Genomic DNA, 23,313 nt, shown 5'->3' with positions numbered 1-23,313 from the left:
ATGGTGACTTTTCAACCCTGATCAGGTAACATATTCCCATGGCGCGTTGCCAACACTGCTTTTACTGTGCATGGTGATATTAGTTCAGTTTCTGATCCAGCGATAAATTTTCATCGTTTGTTGGCAACACTGCTTCTATTGTGCAATGCATGCTACCATTAGTTCATATTTTATTACCTACAGGGTACCTATAAAAGTCTCGAATCAACGGACAAGCAATAACATTACCTCAATAAAAACTTATATCACTTGCTCGTTATCATTCTCAGGTGCATTCCTCAAACATTTCACCTTCTTTTGGAGTCCGTTCAACAATGCGAGGATTCAAGTCAGTCGTTGCAGTGATTAACTCCTCTCGGATAAGAGAAAGATACCGGTTATGAGTTTTCACGCTTTATATTTTCAGATTTCAATATTGCCCCACGCCAAAAGACACAAAGTTGATATCAAGTATCTTCCGTGATCATGTGAATACAATAATAAGTTCTACACTTAATGTCTAGAATGGGAGCACAGTGGCTCAGTAAGCCCTCCCTACTGGTCTAGAAGTTAGCGCACGCGCCTTGGGAGTACGTGACCCCGGGTTCGATTCCCGGTTGGAGAACCTTTGGAATTTTAACTGTCCTCGATGTTTCTGTGTTCGTATCCCTGTTCTTAAAATGCTAATGGAAAAAGTAAAACGAAGTAAAAAAACAGTGATTATATAGAAAAATTAAGTTACTGAAGAAAGTTCGGTAATTATAAAAGTGGTAGAGCACTTACCTTTGGTACTCCTGGTTCGATCCCAGGCCAAGTAAGTTTGTGGTGAGCAACATTGTGTCGGTGGGTTTTCTCGGGGTACGACTGTTTTCTTCCACTAATTCTTCCATCATCGTTAACTTGCGTTAATCGTCAGTCTCCATTAGCCTAAAGGACATAATTGTGAGACGTTAAACTGAAAACTGTCATTTCATTTTTAAATCTAGACATTTGAGAAGTGTATGAGTGAATTTCTGGGAGGTGGCGAATGTCAACTGAAGATCTGCCAAGGACTAAGCTTAATTTGTGAAAGCAACGCAAAAACATCTTTCCTTTTCAAGTCCTGGTCATGGAGGATAGAAGGCTAACTGTTGACGATATCTGTTAATTTACAGAATTCTCTAAATGGGCCGTGGAAAGAATTTGGATGGCATTTAGTATCTCCCTCAAATCCATCGATGGCTCCGGACGAAACCGACTTATAGTGAGCCGTTATGAACGACCTCCTTTATGCGTATACTCACCGTCGGTGACCCGCCTGGTCCTTAAGGACGCACCTCCTCACTCCCTCTCGGGCTCCCCTACTGCGCTCCTGTTCTAACTCGGTTAGATAGCATTCATACTTTTTATTGGCCACCTAGCACAGTACTTATGAACTGTAGTTTTTATGCCATATGTCCACACTGTATTTATACTCATTACAGTTACAAATAACGAATCGCAATCACTACCAAGTCAGTCAGAATAACCAACAAGTGATTTGGAGGAGAAATTAATTAATACTCAGAATTTTAACAAACCACTTGAAGTTCAAGGTCGGGTCATTTTAGATCCTCGACAGCTGAATGAAGAGAAGTACGTCTCCTGGATAAGAAGAAGACTTTATATAAGCTCAGAATAACGAAGTGATCCCTCATCCATTCTGCACCCAAGAACTATTTTCCAGTGACCTTTAAGTTATTACAAAACTGAAGGATTCATTGCGACGCAAACATTTTGAATCAAGAAGGGCACTCAGAAGTGTCATTTTCCAGTATCTAAAACGTGCCCTCCAAAAAGACTTCTCAGGGGCTTTTGATCGTAGGACACTAAGATTGCAATCGTGTGTAGATGTGGACAAGAACTGTGTTAAGAGGTGTTTACATGAAAAGACCTTCTCTCAATATCTCCACCTTGCCGCGGAGGGGGGGGAGGGCTTGCGTGCTCTAATGATCCCAAGAGTTATGCCGGAGATAGCTTCGCTATCAGAAGGTTTCCCGTGCCGGATAGGTCTTTAGGGGTAGGAGTCAGAAGAAAGAGATATTATGGTAGTGGGCAGCAGCTATACCATTACGGCACTGAGGCTGAAGATGATTGATATCGGCAAGGCTCAGATGTGGACAAAAATAGGCAGGGACAGGATGTCCTCTATGGCTGTTTCACTGCGAGGTGGAAGGACCTGGGACACCACCACTTTACTCAGTCCCTATAAAACAACATGGAAAGAGAAATAAGAGAATGTAATATTAGGGAATATGACACTACTGTTTCACAGAGGGTCGTCCCCGGCAGTGGAGGGAAACACAGCAGGGCCTCCTCGGTCGTCATCAAACGAAACCCTTGAAAGATAGGTAACTGGAATGTGTGATCGTTATTACAGTGAGGAAAACGGGAAAACCTGAAGAAAATGGAACGCATGAAGATAGATATCTTAGGAATCAGCGAGGTTAGGTGGCCTGATGGAGGAGACATGTGGATCGGGGATTTACTCAGGAACTGTAAACGGTACAGTAGGAGTCGGTTTTGTTTTGATTAAGAAGATAGGACAGAAAGTTATAAGTAGCTGGAGATACAATGAAAGGATAGTAATGTTGGAGATAGCAACCGAACCGAGGAATATGACGACAATCCAAGTATATATGCCTACATCAAGCTACACAAATGAGCAAGTAGAAGAAATCTATGAGAAATAGAAGAAGTATTAATGAAAGTTGAAGACCAGGACAATTTAATCATCTTGGGCTAGTGGAACGCAGTAGTCGGGAAAGACAAAGAAGAGAATGTAACTGGAAATTTCGGCCTAGGAGAAAGGAATGCGAGAGATGCACGATTAGTTGAGTTCTGCAAAAGCCATAATCTGACTGTAACGAACACTCTCTTCGAACAACCACTAAGAAGAAGATAAACATGGACAAGACTATTGGACAAAGAAAGATGCCAAATAGACTATATACTGGTCCGACAATTATTTAGAACTCAAGTGAAGAACAGTAAGAGTTACCCAGGAGCAGACGTTGACTCAGACCATAACTTAGTTTTTTTTATGACGAGCGAACTTCGGCTAAAGAAGAAACAAGTGGTAGCATCAAACAAAAGATGGAAGAATCAAGCTAAGAAGATATGAAAACATGAACAGGGAATTTACAAATGCGACAGACAAAGAGATGTTTAAGGTAGCTTTAGTAGGTGATGACAGCGACTCGAAATGGGAAGCCATGAAAGCAGGGATTACAAAAACTGCTGACGAGCACATAGGAAGAGAAATGAGAACCCGATATAAACCCTGGATAACAGCAGAAATATTGGAAATGATGGAACAAAGAAGGTAGTTTAAGATAACAAACAAAGAAGAGGAATACAGAAGGTGTAGAAATCACAACAGGGAAGTAAAGAAGACCAGAGAAAACTGGATAAACAACTTGTGCAAAGAAATTGAGGAAAATATAGTCAAAGGCAATACAGAAACGGCATATAGAAAAGTTAGAAAATAGTTCGGTGAGAAAAAGAAACGCACAGACATTATCATAGACAAGGATGGGACAACGCTAATAAAAGAGGAGCGTTTAACAAGAAGATGGAAGGTATACATTGAAGAACTCTACAAAGGAGACAGAGTGAACGAAGAAGAGATAGCGAAGGAAGAAGACGTGGATGAAAATGAATTACGGCCATCAATTTTACAGTGTGAATTTGACAATGCTTTGGAGAAAATGCAACATAGTAAAGCCCCAGGAATAGATCAAATAACAACAAAAGTGATTAAGAATCTCGGAATAGCAACAAAGAAAAAACTATTTAATCTTATTAATGAAATATACATCTCGGGAAAAATACCAAGAGACTTCGAGAAAAGCATAATAATACTCATCGCGAAGAGAAAAGGCGCACGGAAATGAGAAGAACACAGAACGTTAAGTTTGCTTTCCCAAGCATAAAAAATACCGTACTGTGCAAAATTATCGTACAACGAATAGAAGGGAAAATCAAAAAACTGTTATCGGAGGACCAGTTTGGATTCAGGAGGAAAAGGGGAACAAGGAAAGCAATACTGAGTCTACGGTTCATCATGGAACAACACATCAGAATAAACAAACTAATTGTGACAGCATTTGTAGACATAGAGAAAGCTTTTGACAACGTAGATTGGAATATCATTTGCAGAGCACTGAAGAATCTGAAAGTGGATTAGAGAGACAGAAGAATAATATACCAACTTTATAGGAAAGAGATAGCTGTTATAGAAAGAGATCAGAAGGAACCAAGAATAAGTAAATGAGTGAGGCAAAGATGTAGACTTTCACCCCTCCTGTTCAACGTCTATATAAAAGAGGCTTTGAAAGAATTCTTTGATGAAAACGAGAAAGACGTAAAAGTAAATGGTCAGGTTTTCAGCACAATAAGGTTTGCTGATGACATAGCATTGATAGCGGAGAACGAAAAGGATTTGCAGGAAGCACTTTGAAACTTGAACGACCAACTGGAAGAAACATGAAAATGGAAATAAATAAGAAGAAAATCAAGGTGATAAAGTGCACAAGAGCAGGACACGAAAAGGCAAACGTATCGCTAGATGGAGAGAAAATCGAAGACGTTAAGACGTTCCCCTATTTAAGAAATCTAATATCCTCGGACGGAAGAAGTGAAAAAGACGTAAGTTCCAGAATAGCGCAATCTAAACAAGCATTCAATAGGAAAAGAAGGCTACTAACGTCAAGAAATGTGTCACTGAACGTTCGTAAACGCTTTAATAAGACACTGGTATGGAGCGTGGCGTTTTACGGATCAGAGACGTAGACATTGAGGAAAGCTTAAATATCCAAGGTGGAAGTATTTGAAATGTGGTGTTGGTGCAGAATGCTGCGCATATCATGGACCGAAAGGAAAATGAACGAAGACGTGCTAAAGGAAGCTAATGAAGGATGACAGATCATGAAGATAATAGAAGAAAGAGGAAACACCATTCTTAGCCATCTTATTCGGCACTCCGATTGGATCACCGTGCTGAAAGAGGGAAAGGCAGAAGGAAACCAGGAAGAGCAAGAACAAGGATAGAATATCTAGGTGCAGTTACGAAGAAGAGGCCACATCAAAGTATAAAACAGCTCTCCCAAGCGAGAGAAAAATTCTAAAATTTCGATGTTGCCCACCAACCTATGGTTGAGGTGAACAGGAAGGGAAGAGTTGACTCCTACTCTAGAATTTTGTATACTATGTAACATCCAATATTTTACCTCTGGGATACAGATGGAAAGGCTAACTCTCCTGCGTTTGAAACACCCCCATGAAATTTCAAAAGTTCCCGTTAGGAAACAGTTTAAATTCATCACCCAATGCAGAAAATTTAACTTATAAACTGTTAATATATGGAAAATAATAGATCAATTTGCGTCGTTTCTCTTTTTAGTGCCATGTGACAACAACGGAACCCAAGTTGGCAAAATATACTTTCACTACTAAAACTTCATATAGCGTAATTTGTAAATATCATAGGGCAGAATAACAAAAATGATAAAAATGAGCTCGAATCACCATAGAAAGAAATGTCCAAAGACTTCAGCAAAAACTTTGAAGACAAAAAGGAATCCTACCTGGGGTCCACGTGGACCGCAGGTTGTCGTTATAAGGTTAACAATGTTGAGAACGAGAATAATATTTCTAAGTCAGTCTGTTGATTCATGTAGGGAATTATTTTCATTTTTCTTCGAAATGAGCTGGAATCTTAATGATTTCTCCTTCAAGTCTAACTAGATATCTCTTGGTTTCTCAAAATGAATTTGCATTACATATATCTTCAATGTTATTTACACTAAATTTGATTAGTGAATAATAAAATTATAGAAGGTTGGTTCAAAATGTGTCCGAATTATTATTCATAGAAAAAATGTGTATTCAGATACCAGAAACCAGGGCCGTCACGTGGGTTGTAAGCGCCCGGGGCGAGAATTCCAAGGCGACCCCCATCCAATCTGTTATGAAGAACAACCAGAGTTTATTCTGTACTCTGGACGTAGCCAGAATTTCGATTCCCCTGCCCCCAAGTACATGAGGTCCGGAAGTACTCCTCGAATTTTTTGTAAAAATTAAGCCTTCAATTGCATTTTAATACCTTTTTTAAAAACTGTTTTCAGTTTAAACCAATATAGAATAACCTAAATTTAAATTTTATTAAGATTTCCGTCTCCATTTTAATGGCAGGCACGTAGCCAAGGGGTGGATCCGGGGGGTCAGGACCCCCCTTCGGAACCAGAGATGAAAAAAATTAAGGATGAAACTCAAGGATGTTATAAAATAGAGGATCTGCCCATACAACAAAATCGTGAAGCCATACGTCATAGCTTCGCCACACCTACTCAGCCCACTCCGAGCCAATAAGATCGCAATGTTCCGAGCCAACAACCATGGCGGAAACGAGAGTAGCCAATCAGACGTGCCGGATCAGACGATGCTCGGTTGTTTTTGGCTTCACTGAGTTCACATGTTGAAGATACGATGGGCAGATCCTCTATTTTATAACATCCTTGATGAAACTAAAAGAAACAAGGAAAAGAAGAATCAGCGTTAAAAATATAAAGCTACAGCAAGCGTTTGATTACTCTTTCTTATGAGGAGCTTTGTGTAGAGGAAACGAGAGAAGGCCGCATCAAGTTGAAAATTGATATCATTGTAATGGAGCATTCCGAATTCCATCTAGCTCCATGCTAATCATATGGACTACAAATGACGATCGATAAACCGGTTCGATCAGATAGACTCTCAGAAGAACTTAAGAAATGCCCACAAACACCAATATGAGCATGGCAACATAGATTCCAGTTACATTTGTTAAAGAAATTTCCAATTTCGCGGCAACACTACTCCATTTTATAGGATGTCTTTAGTGCCGAAAGAGATCTTGTTGCTATCCTTGATGGCATTAAAGGAAAGAAAGATAAAGAAGAAGAAGACAAGTAGAACCGAGTTCGAATGACTTCGGAAGATTATATTTTTTTCAATACTTTTTTAAAAACATTATTTTACTTGAGATTTCTTCATAGTTTGTTATTAAAATACTAACATACCTTCATTTTATTGTCCTAACATAGCAATATGGGTGTGTAGTCAGTAAAATAGTTAAGATTGATCGAGCCCTGATCTGTAACCACAGTATTTCAGGTCATGATCCCCCCCTATTGCGAAATCCTGGCTAAACAAACTAATATATGTTTCCAGCAAAATAGTTTAGAATGATCGAGCCCCTGGTGTGATAATCACAGCACTTCGTCATGGACCCCCCTATTACGAAATCCTGGCTACGTTCCTGTTAGTGTGCGTGGGTTTTCTCGGGGTTCTCCCGTTTCCTCCCACTTTCTTCATTCCACCATTTCATTCATTACTCATCATCGCCGTCTCCTTTAGCCTAACCGGCATAACCGTGGGACGTAAAACTCAAAGATTTCATTTCATTTCATTTTTGTTCCTGTTAGTGGGGAAGGATCTTTGAGTCTTCTCCATGGCTACGTCCCTGATGGTTAATAAACACAGTTGTTGCATGAAATTAGTAAAGAATTGAAGGATTGAAAAGATATTTATTCTGTTATTGATTGGAAAGTTCGTGTGAGGTTGTATTTGTGATGCTACCCGGTTATCATCAAGTGGTGTCAAAATAAGCAGATAGGCCTAATTGTAGTATTGCAATTATTGTGGTATTACTTGAGCATTTCCTGGATAGGAATAAAGAAATGTTATTAATTTCTACTAAAGTTTCTTCAATTTGTACCAAACTGTCATACGGATAAGAACTAAATCGTAACAAATCTCAGTCAATTTTTCAAGATAAAAACTCTTCTCACAGGAGGCTCGAGAGATTTCCAGTTGAATAATCCTAGACGATGTTTTACATTACCAATAATCTTATTTAGCCGTGGTCTCATCATTATTAAAATATCTTAATTAACATTAATTTTTAAAAAATATTTTTAAAAAATCATTTACCAACAAAATCTGAATTCCTGGAATTTCATGTCGTCCCTGCGTCTTCTGTCACGGCGCCCTGGGTGATTACAATCCTCTTGGGCTGTCTCAGCAATTCTCCCACTATTAGAAACATCTCTGGTACGCCTCTTTTGCAATTGCGTGAATTTGGTCCGTCGTATTCTGCATAATGTCTTCTCAGGGCTGAAATTTGGTTCCTTTTATGGACGTTTTCAGCTTAATCTCAAGAAACCATGTCCGGAGAGTAGGGACTCTGACGACGCACAGGTCTACTGTCTTTGACCAGCAAAAAGAATGGAAGGTTATATCACTTCTTTTGATGTCCATTGCTTCGAGCCCGAGGGCCTGTCGACTCTTGTGGATCATTTTCATTTGAGATTCTCCAAAGCTTTATGCAAAGGTTTATGCAGCAGCATTGTTCAAATTTTTCAGTCATTTTGTCAAAAGCGAAATTTCGACGCTGTTCACTTATAATTACTTCATCAAACATCGGCTATTTCCTGGCGATTGATTGCTTCTGCAGGATGAAAAAATAAAAATACGCATTAGGGGCGCCTACATACGTACATCAAACCACACATCCCTAACTACATTTGTTTACGCCTCCCCCCCAAAAAAAAACAATAATAATTTTTGAATAAACCTCGTATAATTAAATTTAATTTTCACAAAGAAATGAATATTTAACTTTTAATTAGTGGATTAAGTCAATAAACTCAAATCTTTAAAATTCCAGTTGAGTTCAAAGAAAACGAAATTAATTCTCATGTAAATTAATAGGCTGAAAAACAGAACTGTTGCAGTATTCAACAGCAACGAGAAGCATCTTGACAACATTTATTAGTTTAGAACATATCATTATGTATAAATATAAAGTTACAGCGCTCCATTGTGACTATATCGGAGTGTGATTTTGTGTAGCTCAGGTTTTAGTATTTAAATCGTATGGGGATATAATCCATGCACATTTGGAGTTCAAAACGATACTAAATACTTTTTTTTAAATAGAAAATGTACATTTATTCCTAATTATGATGAAATAAAGCAGCTACCATTCCAACCTGAGGTTTCAGGTGATACATATTTAAGTACAGTAAAACCTGTCTTCAACGGACCCTTTATTAAACGGAAAACTGTCTTAAACGGAAATATTTCACGGTCCCATGAATTTTGGAGAACAAAACGTGTAAAACTCCCTTCATTAAGCGGAAACTGTGTTACACGGACAACGGAAAGAAAAATAAACATTTAACGGAAAATTCTGAGTTCCGGACTACAGCGTTTAGAAGATGTTTAGACATTCTGTGAGACATATACATTACCCTGTCTGCGATAAAATGTTCGTTCTTTTGTTAAATATTTCTGGACAGTGTTGACCTTCCCCAACCACTACTCATATTCACCCCCACAAATTGTCCTTAATCCCCGCAACTTAATCAAGAATCATACGAAATGTCGGAAAGAAGAAAACGAGGTAGGGGAAGAAGAGGAATACGATACCGACTTCCAAGAAGAGTGTAGAATAAATATATATCAATATTCTCTCAGAAGTTAAAGGAACCGCAAAAATTTGCCTTACGAAAAAATAATTCTGATTCACTTAGTATAATTTCTCAGGCTAAAGTGTATGCGGAAAGTCAAGCACCCAAGCAGCAATGTACACAGAAAACCCTGCTTGGCTATTAGAAAAATAAAGGAAACATGTGCATAGCATACTTTCTATTCATTTTAATTTTTTTGTGTATTTATTCGTAGAAGAAAGAAGTATTGTAATCGAACAATGTACGTACAGTAATATATTTTCTCAATATGCTCCTTTATAAGCATGTCCTTTTTTTTTTTAAGAAAGGAAAAGTCTACCTCCACTAAGCGGAAACCTGACTTTAACGGAAATTTTTGCAAGTCCCGATCGATTCCGCTAAAGACAGGTTTCACTGTATATAGAAATGAGGAATTTGATACAGAAAATAGTGATTGAGGTATGAATGAGTTGAGTTGTGTTGATTTTGAGTTTAACATTCCTTTCAGCAGCGAGACTATATAAGACGGAACCTACTGATGAACGTGGAATCCGAACCTTATGAGCTTCCGCCAGGAGTCGAACCCGGGTCTCCCACGCGAGTAGTGCTATTCAGCCGGTTCGCTAGAACTGGTTGTTAAAATACTTCGCGTTCGCAGAACCGTTTGTTACATCCAGACACAAACACTCACATAATACACGCACTCAAGCATGACCTAGCCAAGAGTGAAAGAAAGAAGCCAATTAAATTTGTGAAAACACCTCTTTATTTTTCCGTTCGCTTGCATTATTATGAAAGCAAGCAACTTTGAATTGTTTCAATTCAATGGGCAGACAGAAATTTGAACATGAATGCCGGGATTTTGCCCGGAATACTGGGATCTGTGAGTAGGCGTATAATGAATGTGATACGTATATAATACCTATTACGTGTGCTACCTACCTATTTTTGGATGACACCGATATCTTCATTAGTTCCAGAGATATGCGCCTTCGAAGCAATGTGTACGAAATACTGCTCTTTTCATTGATATCTCGAACGATTGTTTGCCATGACCCATACTATCATTCCTCAAAACATGGCCCTTTCCTGGTGGGACATCCTATATATATATATATATATATATATATATATATATATATATATATATATATATACAACCGGTTGTTAATAAATTAGAATGGCAGCACTGCCCACGCCAAAGGTGCATTGGTTAGCCAACGGAAATTCGTACTCACCACAAGCTTAGAAATTGCTGTAAGCCGTGAAATTGATGTTGTTGTTATTAGAAATTTAACAAAACGCTCTCTCTGTGTGCTTCCTTACTAATGCGTCCACGAATCTTCCGTTCCGGTATAGTGGCCTAATGTTTTCTTCCGCCCAATGCAATTTTATTTTCTATTTCGCAGTCTTACAATAAGACAGCTGTATTTCTTCGACTCGGCAAAGTTTACGTATTGATTCCCAGTGGCGGATCTAGAAGGTAAAAACTGGGGGGGCAACCAGAACCCAGACTATGATAAGCATATCATAAGTTTACTATAAGCTTTCAAAAATATATAAATAATAAGCTAAAATTATTTTTGTTACTCAGAAAACGGGGGGTCTAGGCCCCCTGGCCCCAGGCTATATCCGCCACTGTTGTTTCCTTGTTAGAAATGTCTTATGTATGAAGAACTTATGTGTGTGTGTATTAGTGTTTCCTTGTTGACAAGCGATGACCTGCAGCATCAGTGGATGACCACGATTTATTATAAAATTCAAAATGAGAATATTTCACAAATCATCTTAAATGTACCAAATAATTAATATTATTCTTGAACGATTTTTATTATGTTAGAATATGATTAGTACAAGCACTATTGAAGCGGGATAGTATGGGTTCGATTCCCGGTGGAAGCTCATGTGGTTTGTACCCCACAGCTCGAGGTCCACAATCATACAGCTTCGCTGCTAAAAGAAGATGTTAAAAAATATTAATCAGTATTTTTTAATCAAAACACTTGTACAACAATACAGAATAAAAGATTCATATTACTAAATTATTGCAACAATAATCCAGAAATAAGATTTGTGAATTAAAATCTCTAAGCAACAGATGAGCGATAGGAATATTATAGAGTACACGTGAAATTTTTTGAGCGCGAAATATAATGACTTCCTGCACATCTCCTTTCACTTCGGTGAATTTGAGACCAGCGAAGACCATCTTGGTCTCTTCTACATCAGCTAATATGTGTTTGCTACTAAATCAGCCTACACCACTGATAAAATATGACGAAACAATCTCCCCTACTCGCCAGCATGATACGAGTATAACTGAGTATACAATGCTAAGACGGTTCTTCTCTTGTCGCCGCTGGTTACCAAGGTGCACAGCTTGGATGCGAAGAGTTACTTCCCGTCTTCGAATGAGAAACACTGCTGAACCTACCACTGCTATGACTGTAAAAAATTGCCATGAAGTAGATAGTACATCACAGCGCCATCTTTCAATCAACAATAGTATGAAAAGTAAAAGGCGAGCCCTTAAGAAGTTTATCTATCATTTAAGATATTCATTTGTCCATATATGTCTACCTTCAACCGAACATATGATGACTATTCGGGGAACAACATTAATGTTTGGAATGGGAAAACTGTCAGTTTTGCCCACATTCTCACCGGATCGATTTGATGACCAAGGTCTCCCATATACCTTTTGTGACCAGCTGCACGTTTTCTACGACTTGAGCAGGCATTTTGTTACAATTCTTGGCAGTGACTGGCGCGGGACAGTGTCCCTTTTTTCTGTCGAAAACTTCAAAGTCACTATTGGATGCTCCATAATCGACTATGGACCTCTTAGGCTGTTTTCTTTCATAGAGTGGTCTATAAGCAACCATCTATTAGGAGTTAAGATCCACCCAATTACTAGAGAATCTGAAGATATCTGTCACTGGGCTGCTGCTGTTATTATTTTCGATCTGAGATCCAGAAGGCTGCTGAAATGTGGTATAGTAAAGAAACCTAAGTTATTTAGGAATTGGGTGAGCTTATTGTCATTCGAAGCATCTGAAGAAATTACGTCTGAAACTGAAAAAGACCACTCTGTTGATTCTATGACTAGATCTGTGAACAAGCATCAAAGTCGGTTGTTTATGAGAGCATTGTTTCCTCGATTCAGAAAATGGATAGGCAGATGTAGAAAAGGATTTAAGTCTCATATTATGGATAACATTCAAGAACATGAAGCATCCGATATATCGAAATGCCAACTTGTAAAGAGAAGAAGAATACTATTCCGAAAGATCATCAGTCGGATGCAATGGACTTTCACATATAGATCTGTTTCCTCGATCAGCACACTTTTCACCATAAAAGGAGAAACGTTGTTGAAAGGTATGGGCCAGCTCTCCATCTTGCCTCCTTTGTCAGGAGAGCAATTCAGAGACCAGGAACTGCCTTATGCCTTCTCTGACCGGATTAGCATTTTGTTAGACCTATCTAACAATTGCGTCATTATTGTTGGAAGTGATTGGCGTGGAACAATGTGTCTTCCCAAAGTTGTTGATTACAAAGTTATTGTTGGTTGCACCATTATTGATTACGGCCCAGTTGCATTGTTCTCCTTTGTCCAATGGATTGTACGAGATCACCTACTGGGAATTAAAATTCATCCAATAACCAGAGAATCAGACGACATTTGTCACTGGACGGCTGTGCTTGTTTTATTCGACCTGAGAACTAGCAGATTGTTAAAGTGTGGCTTAGCAAAAAAGCCGAAGTTATTTAGAAATTGGACAACTATGTTGTTTAGGAACGAATCGTTCGGAACATCTGAACAAAAGAAGATACCAGCTGGAGAACAAGAAGGCAGAGTTGACTGTTCGACACGCTACTCTGATTTATCAGCAAGGGAGCAACCACGTCAAGTCTCTACAACAGAAAATGTTCCACGCTCCAGAAGGTTTAGGGACAGGTGTCGGAGGTTCTTCCGCCGATTTATCAAATGTTGCTGAACCACTAGACTCAGGAACCAAAGAAGATCGTCTTTGTGTATCTGGAACAATCTTCAACTGATACCAAAATAGAGATGAGCAATTACTCTTAATACACTTTAATATTGATACATCTCAACTTCATGGGGTAATGGAAAGTTAATGAAAATTATGTCAGCAAACATATGGGCGAGAATAAAACGAAGTTAATATAACAGTGGTCTACATCCAAATGAACACCCTTACAGACTGAGGAGCAAACACATAAGACAAGGAAATAATAAAGGCTGATGTTGTTAGCCTCACCGCAAGACTTTGCTGCAAACTAACACCTAAGGCGCTGAAGCTGTGGTGGGAGTATTATACATGAGTTTTCCAGTGCCACTCTATATCCCGATTTATTAGCAGCTCCATTAGTTTCCATCTTCTGGCATTAAGGGATACATTTTTTCTTTATTTTCCTTACTTTCTTAATTTGGTAAATTGTTTTCAATTTCGGCCTATTGTTTGAATAATTTTGGCTCTGCATTATGGAACTCCAATTGAACAATGGATGAAAGGACAACTTTCTCATCCTTTCTCAACGTTAAATTTTTACGATGTTTGAGTGTCAAAAAGTAGAAGAAAAGTAGTATTAATGCTCGTAGTTGTAGTGGTAGTAATAGTAGACAGACAAAAAAAAGCAATATACACAATAGATGAACTCATCTAAATTCACTTAAAAATTAAGGGTGTTACTTGTTAATTGTTGTATCTACTAATTATATTTCAGTTTGTAATTTGATCTTAACGCATATTAATAAATTAGAAAATATTTATTTAAACTTGCTTCGTTTTTTTACTATAATTAATAATAATAATAATAATAATAATAATAATAATAATAATAATAATAATAATAATAATAAATGATAATAATAAATAGTTTGAGGTTAGTAACGAGAATAAAAATAATGAATTAAGTCCTTATTGCACTACTTCTGAGAAGTTTTCTGAAAGTGTGATTTTGCAGACCACTAACTGCACAATATCATTTTGTAGTACATGTTTTATTATCCTGTAATCAAAAGCATCGTCTTATCCAGTTTACAAGATCACGTGAACTACCAAATATTGTGCTTTTATTTTTCCTTAAAATGTACGTATAATAATATTTAAATTTTTATAATATAGTGTCGTTTCTTTCTTTTCTTTTCTTTCTTCTTTCCTGTAACAAATTACAATTACTAGAATTTTCTTTACATGTTACGCATATACACTTCGTTTGCTTAACTCCATGCTTATACATTTATATAATGTATTTTCCATCATCACACCACGTTCACAAGACTGCGAACGGGATTGGGCTACTGTGTGTGTAGTACAGAAGGTAAGCGGGACGGATGAACTTCGGTCACCCGACGAACAAAAAAGAGGTTTGAACATGCAGTGTTGACAACTGTTGTTGACTAATTTCTCGTAATGTGACACTTTATATAGTAGGAAAGAAAACTTCTTTTGCAACTAAAAATAAGAATTCCTATTATTACTAATTTCTAATAATAAAAATAAATTAATGCACAGAGAAAAATCCGTTCTTCGGACAGCGGTATATTGTACACAAACATACGGTATCCTCTTGATTATTATAGTAACCAGTACCGAGCATACGTTGTCCGTATGCTACACAGGCACTGCCCTTGGTTTTCTTATTTCAACATTCTGCTTTAACATACGTGAAATAGGAGGGGGGGAAGCATATTGTTATCTGTAGTTAACATACGTTCAGCTATAACACTTGTGAGAATGAAGACGCGCTAATGTTTTGCTTTTCGGCGTAACTTACTTTAGCCTGGAGAGTGTATTTGACACGCTGAGACACGTATTTGACACGCTGAGGAACGTATTTGACATGCTGTGACACGCATTTGATACGCTGTATTGATAGAATAGGTACAGTGTAAAAAAATTTTCTCTAGGTTTCCGGAAAAATGCGGGCAGCTCCGGAGGCAGAGACGTTTCCGGGGAATTTCGGAAACTATATTTTTCCGACTAGCTAAGAAACCTGTAGGTTTCCGAAAACGATCGGAAAACTTTTCTGACTTGGGTCGGAAAAGTTTCCGAACATCTTCCCAATAGTTTTCGGAAACATACGTGTTCCTTAGCGAATTGGAAGAATGAAGTTTCCGAAATTCTTCGGAAACGATTCTGCCTTAGGAGCTGCCCGCATTTTTCCGGAAAGGTTCCATAGTAAAGCTTTTCCGATTTCTTTCGGAAACATCCTCATTTTTTTTTCTGATTTTAAATTCTATACGCAATGGAGACCTTCTGAATATTATATTATGATCCATCAAAGATGCTAATACCATTATATCTTTTTCTTAAATTGTCTTCGATGTTGAATTGATTTTGAGTTTAACGTCCCTTCAGCAGCGAGGATATATGAGATGAGATCTACTGATTAACGTGGAATCCGAACCACATAAGCTCCCGCCGGGATTCGAATCCGAGTCTCCCACGCCACAGGCGCGTACGCTAACCGCTTTGTCACAAAACTGTTGATTGTTTCAATTCTGCAAATCAAACTTATATGTTTCCCTAGGAGAACAATGAAACTTTTACGTTGATTAAAAGAAGAAAATAGAAATTGTCGGCTATCAGTGCATCTTCATTTTTTAAATCAGTTTAAATAGTTCATGGTCTCCGAGGGAAACAGCTGGATTTGTGGAATTGAAGACAAAAAAAAAAAAGAAGAAGAAGAAGAAAAAAGAACCGATATGAATTACATTGTAGTAGCATCTTTGATGGATCAAACAAAATTCAGAAGGACTACGTGCTGTATAGAATTAAAAATCAGGCATCATATCGTAAGAAAAGATGGTGAGATAATACAAAATGGGTAAAATACCACAGGAAAGCAAAAGGCAAAGGATTGAACTTAAATAGTTTATTTGCTCCAAAATCACTGTTCTCTTCAATGTAGTCTTATATTCTTGAAAAAAAAAATGAAGTTTTATAGTGAAACCTTAAGACAAAAACTATACCGTATGTTCACTATCATTCAACTATAGCATATACATTACCGTCATTCAACCCATTCTACCTCCAAATTTTAAACTAAAAGAGCGAAGATTGCATACCACGATCAGGAATTGTAACTATCATTCTACTTATAGAGTTCAGTTGATTTTGAGTTTAACGTCCCGTTCAGCAGCAAGGCTATATGAGTCGTGGACCTATTAATTTACTTGAATCCGAACCACATGAGCTTCCGCCGGGAGTCGAACCTGGGTCTCCCACGCCAAGGGCGCGTACGCTAACCGCTTAGCCACGAAGGAACTCCTTCCTACTTATAGAGGTTTCTAAAATTCCAAGTTTTCGACTCTCCCCTGGAGGCTTGCACACAGAGGTTAAAAAAAGGAAGAAACAGAACAGAAGCATTTAGGAATAAGAAGGAACGGACTTATCAAGAAGAAGAACTGTGTGCAATGCGCACACACACACAGAAAAGGACGATAGTTACGTACCTAGACCTGGAAGGTTTGTTGGAAGGTTGCCAAATCATGCTATTTTTATTGTCATGTCAATGCTGTGAAAACGTTATGATAACCGCTTCCCATTCGTCACTCAGTTATTCCTTGTCTAGATTTAATTTTTTTTAATGAATAAATAAATTTTCAAAAATCAGTCTCTCTACTTCCTTCTATCCTGTGCTGCGTTTCTTTTAAATGTTTCGATAAACCTTACACCGGATTTTCTGGTTTCGAATCTCTAATGTGTTCCTTTACTCGGACTTTTAAATTTCTTTTCATTTTGCCTATAACTCTCTTAGCAACTGCATTTTATTTCATAAATACCATATTTTTCATTGAAATCCGTGTAATAACTTAAATTGGATGATGTTCTTTTCTAAAGTTTTAGGTGGCTTTAAAGCTGTAAGAAAATCATATTGTGTGCAGATTCTATTTACTGTAGTTGTCAATCTGGGAAAAATAGGCAATCTAATCCATTTTTTCATCCTTTATGTCAGTTTCAGGTTTATCGGAATTTAAATTCCTCTTAACCCGATTACACCAATTATCTAATAATGAAGCTGGGTACCCCTTCAGAGTACCCGGTTTCATCAGGAATTCAATGTCTGTCTGTTTTTAAGGAAGTAAGACGTATGGCTTGCAAAAAAGAAATTCTTCCAAATATTTGCTTTGGTACTTGCTGAATGTGCCGATTTATAATAAATGTACTGTGTACCTGCTGTTGGCTTGTGGTGCACACTGGTAACGAATTTGCTATTTTGTCTTCTTACATTAAGGTTTAGGTACGTGAGACTGCCGTACTTTTTTGTGTGTGTTGCACACAGCTCTTCCCCTTGGTAAATCCGTTCCCTTTTATTCCTTGATATTTCTATTCTTTTTCTTCCTGCTTTTAACCTCCGTGACCAAGACTCCAGTGGAGAGTCGACAACTTGTTTCATGATTACTAGAGCCCGGATGTTGAAGACCTAAAAATTGCCTAAAAGAACCTATAAAAAATCTAAAAATATCTTTAAAAGAATTTAAAAACTGGAAAAAAGGACGTAAAAATTAGACCTAATTTAATTAGAATTACATATTTAATGAATGTAATGCTCAAAAAATACAAACTTCTGGAAGCTTAACGGTCTATCCTTCTTCCACAAACAGAAGTACAAACAAAAATAAGAAAACTTCCCCCTCACCCCCCTTGGTGGAGGACATTGTCACGCCTCCTTAACGGATTTGTGATTCTTGCAGATCTGGTTTTATCAGTCCAGTCATTGAAGAATATCTTATCATTGGAATTTTCTTAACTAAAGAAAAGATGTTTAAGAGATGGTGGTGATTCGAGTTAATGACCAGTAAATTTATTGTTGAAAGATGAAATGAAAAAAAAAAAAAAAAAAAGAGAGAGAGAATAATGTTAAGAACTATAAAAAGTTTATAAAATGACCAATATATAAAAAAACAAAACGCCGAAAAAGGCAAAAGGGGACATTTTCTGACCTATAATGACCCAAAATAAAATATATATCCGTGCATTCAGAAATATGTTGTTGTAGTATACTTTAACAGGAAAGCATCTAATTCGCCCAAGGAAAGTCCAAAATCTGATAAAAATCACTTTCAATGTGATCACCTTAATTGTACCAATAATACACTAACTGAAAGCTCAAAAACCCTAGTGAGTTTTCAGGTGGGTCCAACCCGAACCGGGTTTTTTTCTGGCTGGGCCCACTTGGGTAAACCCTGTTACGTCCTGGGCACTGGAAGATAAATCTCGAAATACATTTAAGCACATTAATTTGAACCAAAGAACATTCGTTTGGTAAACATATTCCAAGAAATTGCGGAGCAAAGGGAGAAAAAGTAAAATAAAATCATTGTAGTAAGTCCGATGTCTAGTCGCTCTGAATCGAACCTCGTTTGTTAGGTCAAAATATTCCCATATATACCGAAGTTGTAGAGAAAAACGCCATTTTCCAAGATGTCGACTAAAGTAAGTCGCACAAAATGGAACTTTGTTTTTCTTAACCCAGGCAGGTTTTCAGGTGGGTCAAACCCGAAAAAACCCGCTCTTTTGGGGTGGGCCCACTTGATCATACCCTCGATCTACCGCGCTGTATCATAACAATAGGTGATTTAAGATAAGCTAACCTAACCAGCTTGTCAGAATTGCATTACGAACAAGGCGAAAGACGATACCAAAACTTATTTATGATTTGAGGAATGATGTTTAATACAGTTTTGCCTCTTGTACTTAATACAATTAGTTGAAGGTGTATGTGTGCCTACTATTGACATCCATAATGTTAAAACATACGGTACAAAAATGATCTGTACAAGCCTACAAACACACTTTACGTAACGTTTCCCTGTGCTCAAAAAGTCCTATGTTATCTATACTATCTGTCTCTATCATTTACCATTTTATGTATGATCAATAAAAAGAGTATACCCACCACGAGTAATGTGCCGAAGAAGCTCATTACGTAGTAAGTACTGGAAGATCGATCGAATGTTGAGTTGAGTTGATTTTGAGTTTAGCGTCCCTTTCAGTAGCGAAGCTATATGTGACGGGACATACTGATTAACGTGGAATCCGAAGCACATAAGCACTCGCCGGGAATCGAACCTGGGTCTCCCACGCCAAAGGCGCGTACGCTAACCGCTTAGCCACGGAGAAGCTCACGAGCAAATTTTGTAGAAACGACTAAATATGACTACAGTGATGTCCTACGTTGCAATATGGCCCGTTGCACATAATTTAAAAAAAAGTCAGAAGAAACTGTTTAAAAGAAGAAACTTCAAAATATGTCATAGTCTTACGATCAGTCCGCCAGATTTAGTGACCAGTTGCGTCTCCCACTGACAAAGCAAAACGCGCGAAAATACTGATCGATTGCGTCTCCAGTGACATATGTTAGTTAAACTTAGATTCTGAACCTTTTGAGTTCCTACTGACGTAGGTTAGGTAAACTTAGGCACTCTTGTGTTGATATTATTGGTACCATTGCACCAAGTATCCCTTTCGCTATATATACAGTCCAAAATTTTCTAAAGTTGATGAGCTCGTTAGGCACTAAATCCCCCCCCCCCGCGCCCACAACCATTAAGCTTAAGAAAGACACTTTTCATTAATTGTAGGGTAATAGTATACGACGTGCACTCCATATATGGGACGTTTGTGAAAAATAAGGCATTACCCGAGCAGACGAATCTACCAAATTTTAACAAATTTCTTACATTTTCAGATTAGGCTCTAGCTTTTTTTTTTTTTTTTTTTTTTTTTTTTTTTTTTTTTTTTTTTTAGCAGCGCATGTACTAAATGAGAAGCTCTATTACCACTTCCAGATTGATTTCAGGTTGTCTTAGTATAAACACAGTGTGGAAGTATGCCATAAAAACTACAGTGCATAAAGCACAACCCCACCTGTGCTAAGTGGCCACTAAAAAGCAAATATGATATCCAACTCTCTTAGGATTTTATATTTTTGTGGTACATTTTAGATTTTCACTCAAATAGTTACTGCTTCCTTACTATTTATCGTAAGATCATGGCTCATATCTCTTTTTTTTTTTTTTTCACGATAGAGCATACTTTCCAACGGTATCACTCACATGTCCGTATTAAACAACAGAAACGGGATAAACCGGGAGATTTATCGAAAAAAAATCTAATTTCTTTCGCCCTTCTGGCCCGGCTCTGTGTTTACGTAGCGATCTGATTTTTTTAAAAAAGAAAGTTATATAAATAACGTGCGTATATAATACTTCAAAAATTTACTGCGTCATTACTGTTTGGTCTAGAGTCATGGTTAAAAGCGTAATCTTCTATAGAATAACGAGCGCTTTTCAACGGTATCACTCACATATCTGTACCATACATCTGAACCCAGAAAATCGCGAATTTTTCTGAAAAAATTCATTTCTGGGAACACTTGCGTCCCTCGGGCCCGGTCCCAGTTTCACGTAGGGATCTAAAAGAAATGATAAATACACAAAGGTACACACAATCAAGTTTCTCAATTTGTTATCTTGAAAACTAAAAGCGTGAAAAATTTTTGAAATTTGCCTTAGGAAAAAATAGTCACGCCCCTCCGGGCCACTAAGTTGACCATCCGCTTCCAAGACGCACCTGGATTGTTCTTTGGTCCATACTTGATTTGATCAATAAAAAATGGCTTAAATATCTGTTATAAAACCTAAATGATAGGCCAAACACGATACTACGTCATGGTATATAAATATACCATAAATCCTAAAAGGCCTAAACGAGTCAGGTCAGGAGCGCAGCAGGGAGGCCAGGTAGAGTGGGGTTAGTCCATAGGGATTAGGCCCGTGAGCGACGGGGGTATACGCATAAACGAAGATAGTGGAAGAGCACATTTACAATACTTTTAAGTTTACTCAGAAAATACGATGTGAAACATTTTTCATGAAAAAAACGACAGTCTGAATATAAGTACTTACTGTCAGTGCACAGCATATTGAAATGAATTTTATTTGGTAGATCCGTCGGCAGTGGTGGATCTAGGCCGGGGCCGGGGGAACCTATGATCCCTCAGTTTTTTGTGACAAACATCATTTTAGCTATTATTTATATATTTTTGGAAGCTTGTAGTCATATCATGATATACCTATCATAGTCTGGGATTCTGGCTGTCCTCCCATTTTTCAAATTCTAGATCTGCCCCCGACGGTCGGCCTATATTTAGCAGAAGGAGTTCAGCAATTCTTTCTAAAAATATTACAATTTTGGTAATTTGTCTTCACATTAGGTTAGTTTAGTTTAGGTTATTTTATGTTAGATTATGATAATGTAGAGGTCTAACATAATTTTCGAAAAAAATATAGAATTTCGGGTAAGAGTGCACTTTGTGCAAAACAAGTGCTCATTGGGAACTATACCTAAATCATCTCCACGGGGCTTCTTAACCTTGTTCGCTCGCTCAGCTATGTTTTACATAGCTGAGCGAGCGAACAAGGTTAGAAGCCCCGTGGAGCTGTTTAGGTATAGTTCCAATGAGCGTTATGCACAAAGTGCACTCTTACCGAATTTTGCTTACTTCTACTAACGTTATGTTAGTTTCGTTTAGTTCAGGTTAGCTTAGATTAGATTTGAGGCATTACTCAAGCAGACGGTTCTACTAAATTTTGAAACATTTCTTACATTTTCAGGTTAGGTCAAATCTTTATATTTATTTTAGCAGAGCATGCAAAAAATGAGGAACTCCATTACCACTTACAAATTGACTTCAGGAGGGCTTAGTGTAAATACAGTTTGGACATGTAGCATAAAGACTACAGTGCAGAAAACATGTACAAATGTGTGCTAGCTGGCCATTAAAAAGCACGAATGCTATCTAACCGAGTCAGGGCAGGAGAGCAGTAGAGAGGCACGAGCGTTAGCGAGGGGGTGCATCCGCAGGGAGCAGGCGCGTCAGCGATGGATAGTATACGCATGAGTTTAGTGGAATAGCATACTTTTCATTTCAGTATGCTGTGCACTGACACCAACTACTTGCAAAAAGTGTTCCAGATTGTATTTTACCTATAGATTTTCTATCTGCTAAAACCGTCTGCTCGATTGAACCCAAATGTGCAGATTTGGTTACGTTATTTTGGTCTAAATACTTGCATCATCCATTTCTTCTGTAAATGTTTTTTTTTTTTTTCGTGCTTCTGCATCCTTCTGCTAAACCTAACCTGATCTGTCTGTTCGAGTGAACCCAAAACTGTTAATATTATGAGTGTTTACGCGCATTATGCTGAAAACATGCATTATGTACAAGGACGCATTACTGTTGACGCTCATTCATTATGCTAAAAACATGCATTAAATAATCACAACTGCAACCACAAATAATAAAAACAATAAAACTTTTAAATAAAATATAGCCTACGCTCTGATTACTTATTACTCAAACCACAGAGAAAATATTTTGTTATTGTTATTTTCTCTATGCTACTAGATAGCTCTCTCATTTCTTTCACAATTTGTTCATACCGAAAGTTATTGTTTGGAATTACACATTCTAATGTTTACGAAATAAATATAATATTTTTATTTACATACGAAATAGCACTACTCAAACAAACATGGCTGGTACTACTCCCATGATGCATCACCAAAAAGTTTCCGAATATCATGGTAAAGCTAGTTTACCGTCACATAAAGGAAAAGTAACATCAGATTACATGAAATATATGAGTAAATTCCTTAAATATAAAGAAAACTTGTTTCCGATGATACAAGGATCCTACATATTTCTAAACACACCGAATCCTTTCTGATTTCTTACGGAAAGTGTATTATTTTCGTTAAAATAGAGAAACGTTCTGTTAATTTAT

At 37.6% G+C, this 23,313-nt stretch overlaps 1 long non-coding RNA gene across 1 annotated transcript; it reads right to left on the bottom strand.

Annotated features, from left to right (window-relative positions):
- Positions 1–784: 784 nt before the first annotated feature.
- Positions 785–23,293, bottom strand: LOC145671302 (uncharacterized). Its single transcript, XR_014128500.1, has 3 exons — positions 23,039–23,293; positions 7,969–8,485; positions 785–906 (listed from the first exon to the last, which is right to left on the bottom strand). It is a non-coding gene; the product is annotated as an uncharacterized LOC145671302 (long non-coding RNA).
- Positions 23,294–23,313: the final 20 nt, after the last annotated feature.

The sequence above is a fragment of the Thermobia domestica genome, chromosome 15 (assembly GCF_964235325.1).
Source record: "Thermobia domestica chromosome 15, izTheDome1.hap1.1, whole genome shotgun sequence".
In the NCBI taxonomy this organism is placed as follows: domain Eukaryota; kingdom Metazoa; phylum Arthropoda; class Insecta; order Zygentoma; family Lepismatidae; genus Thermobia; species Thermobia domestica.
This window is presented reverse-complemented; position numbering and strand designations above follow the sequence as displayed.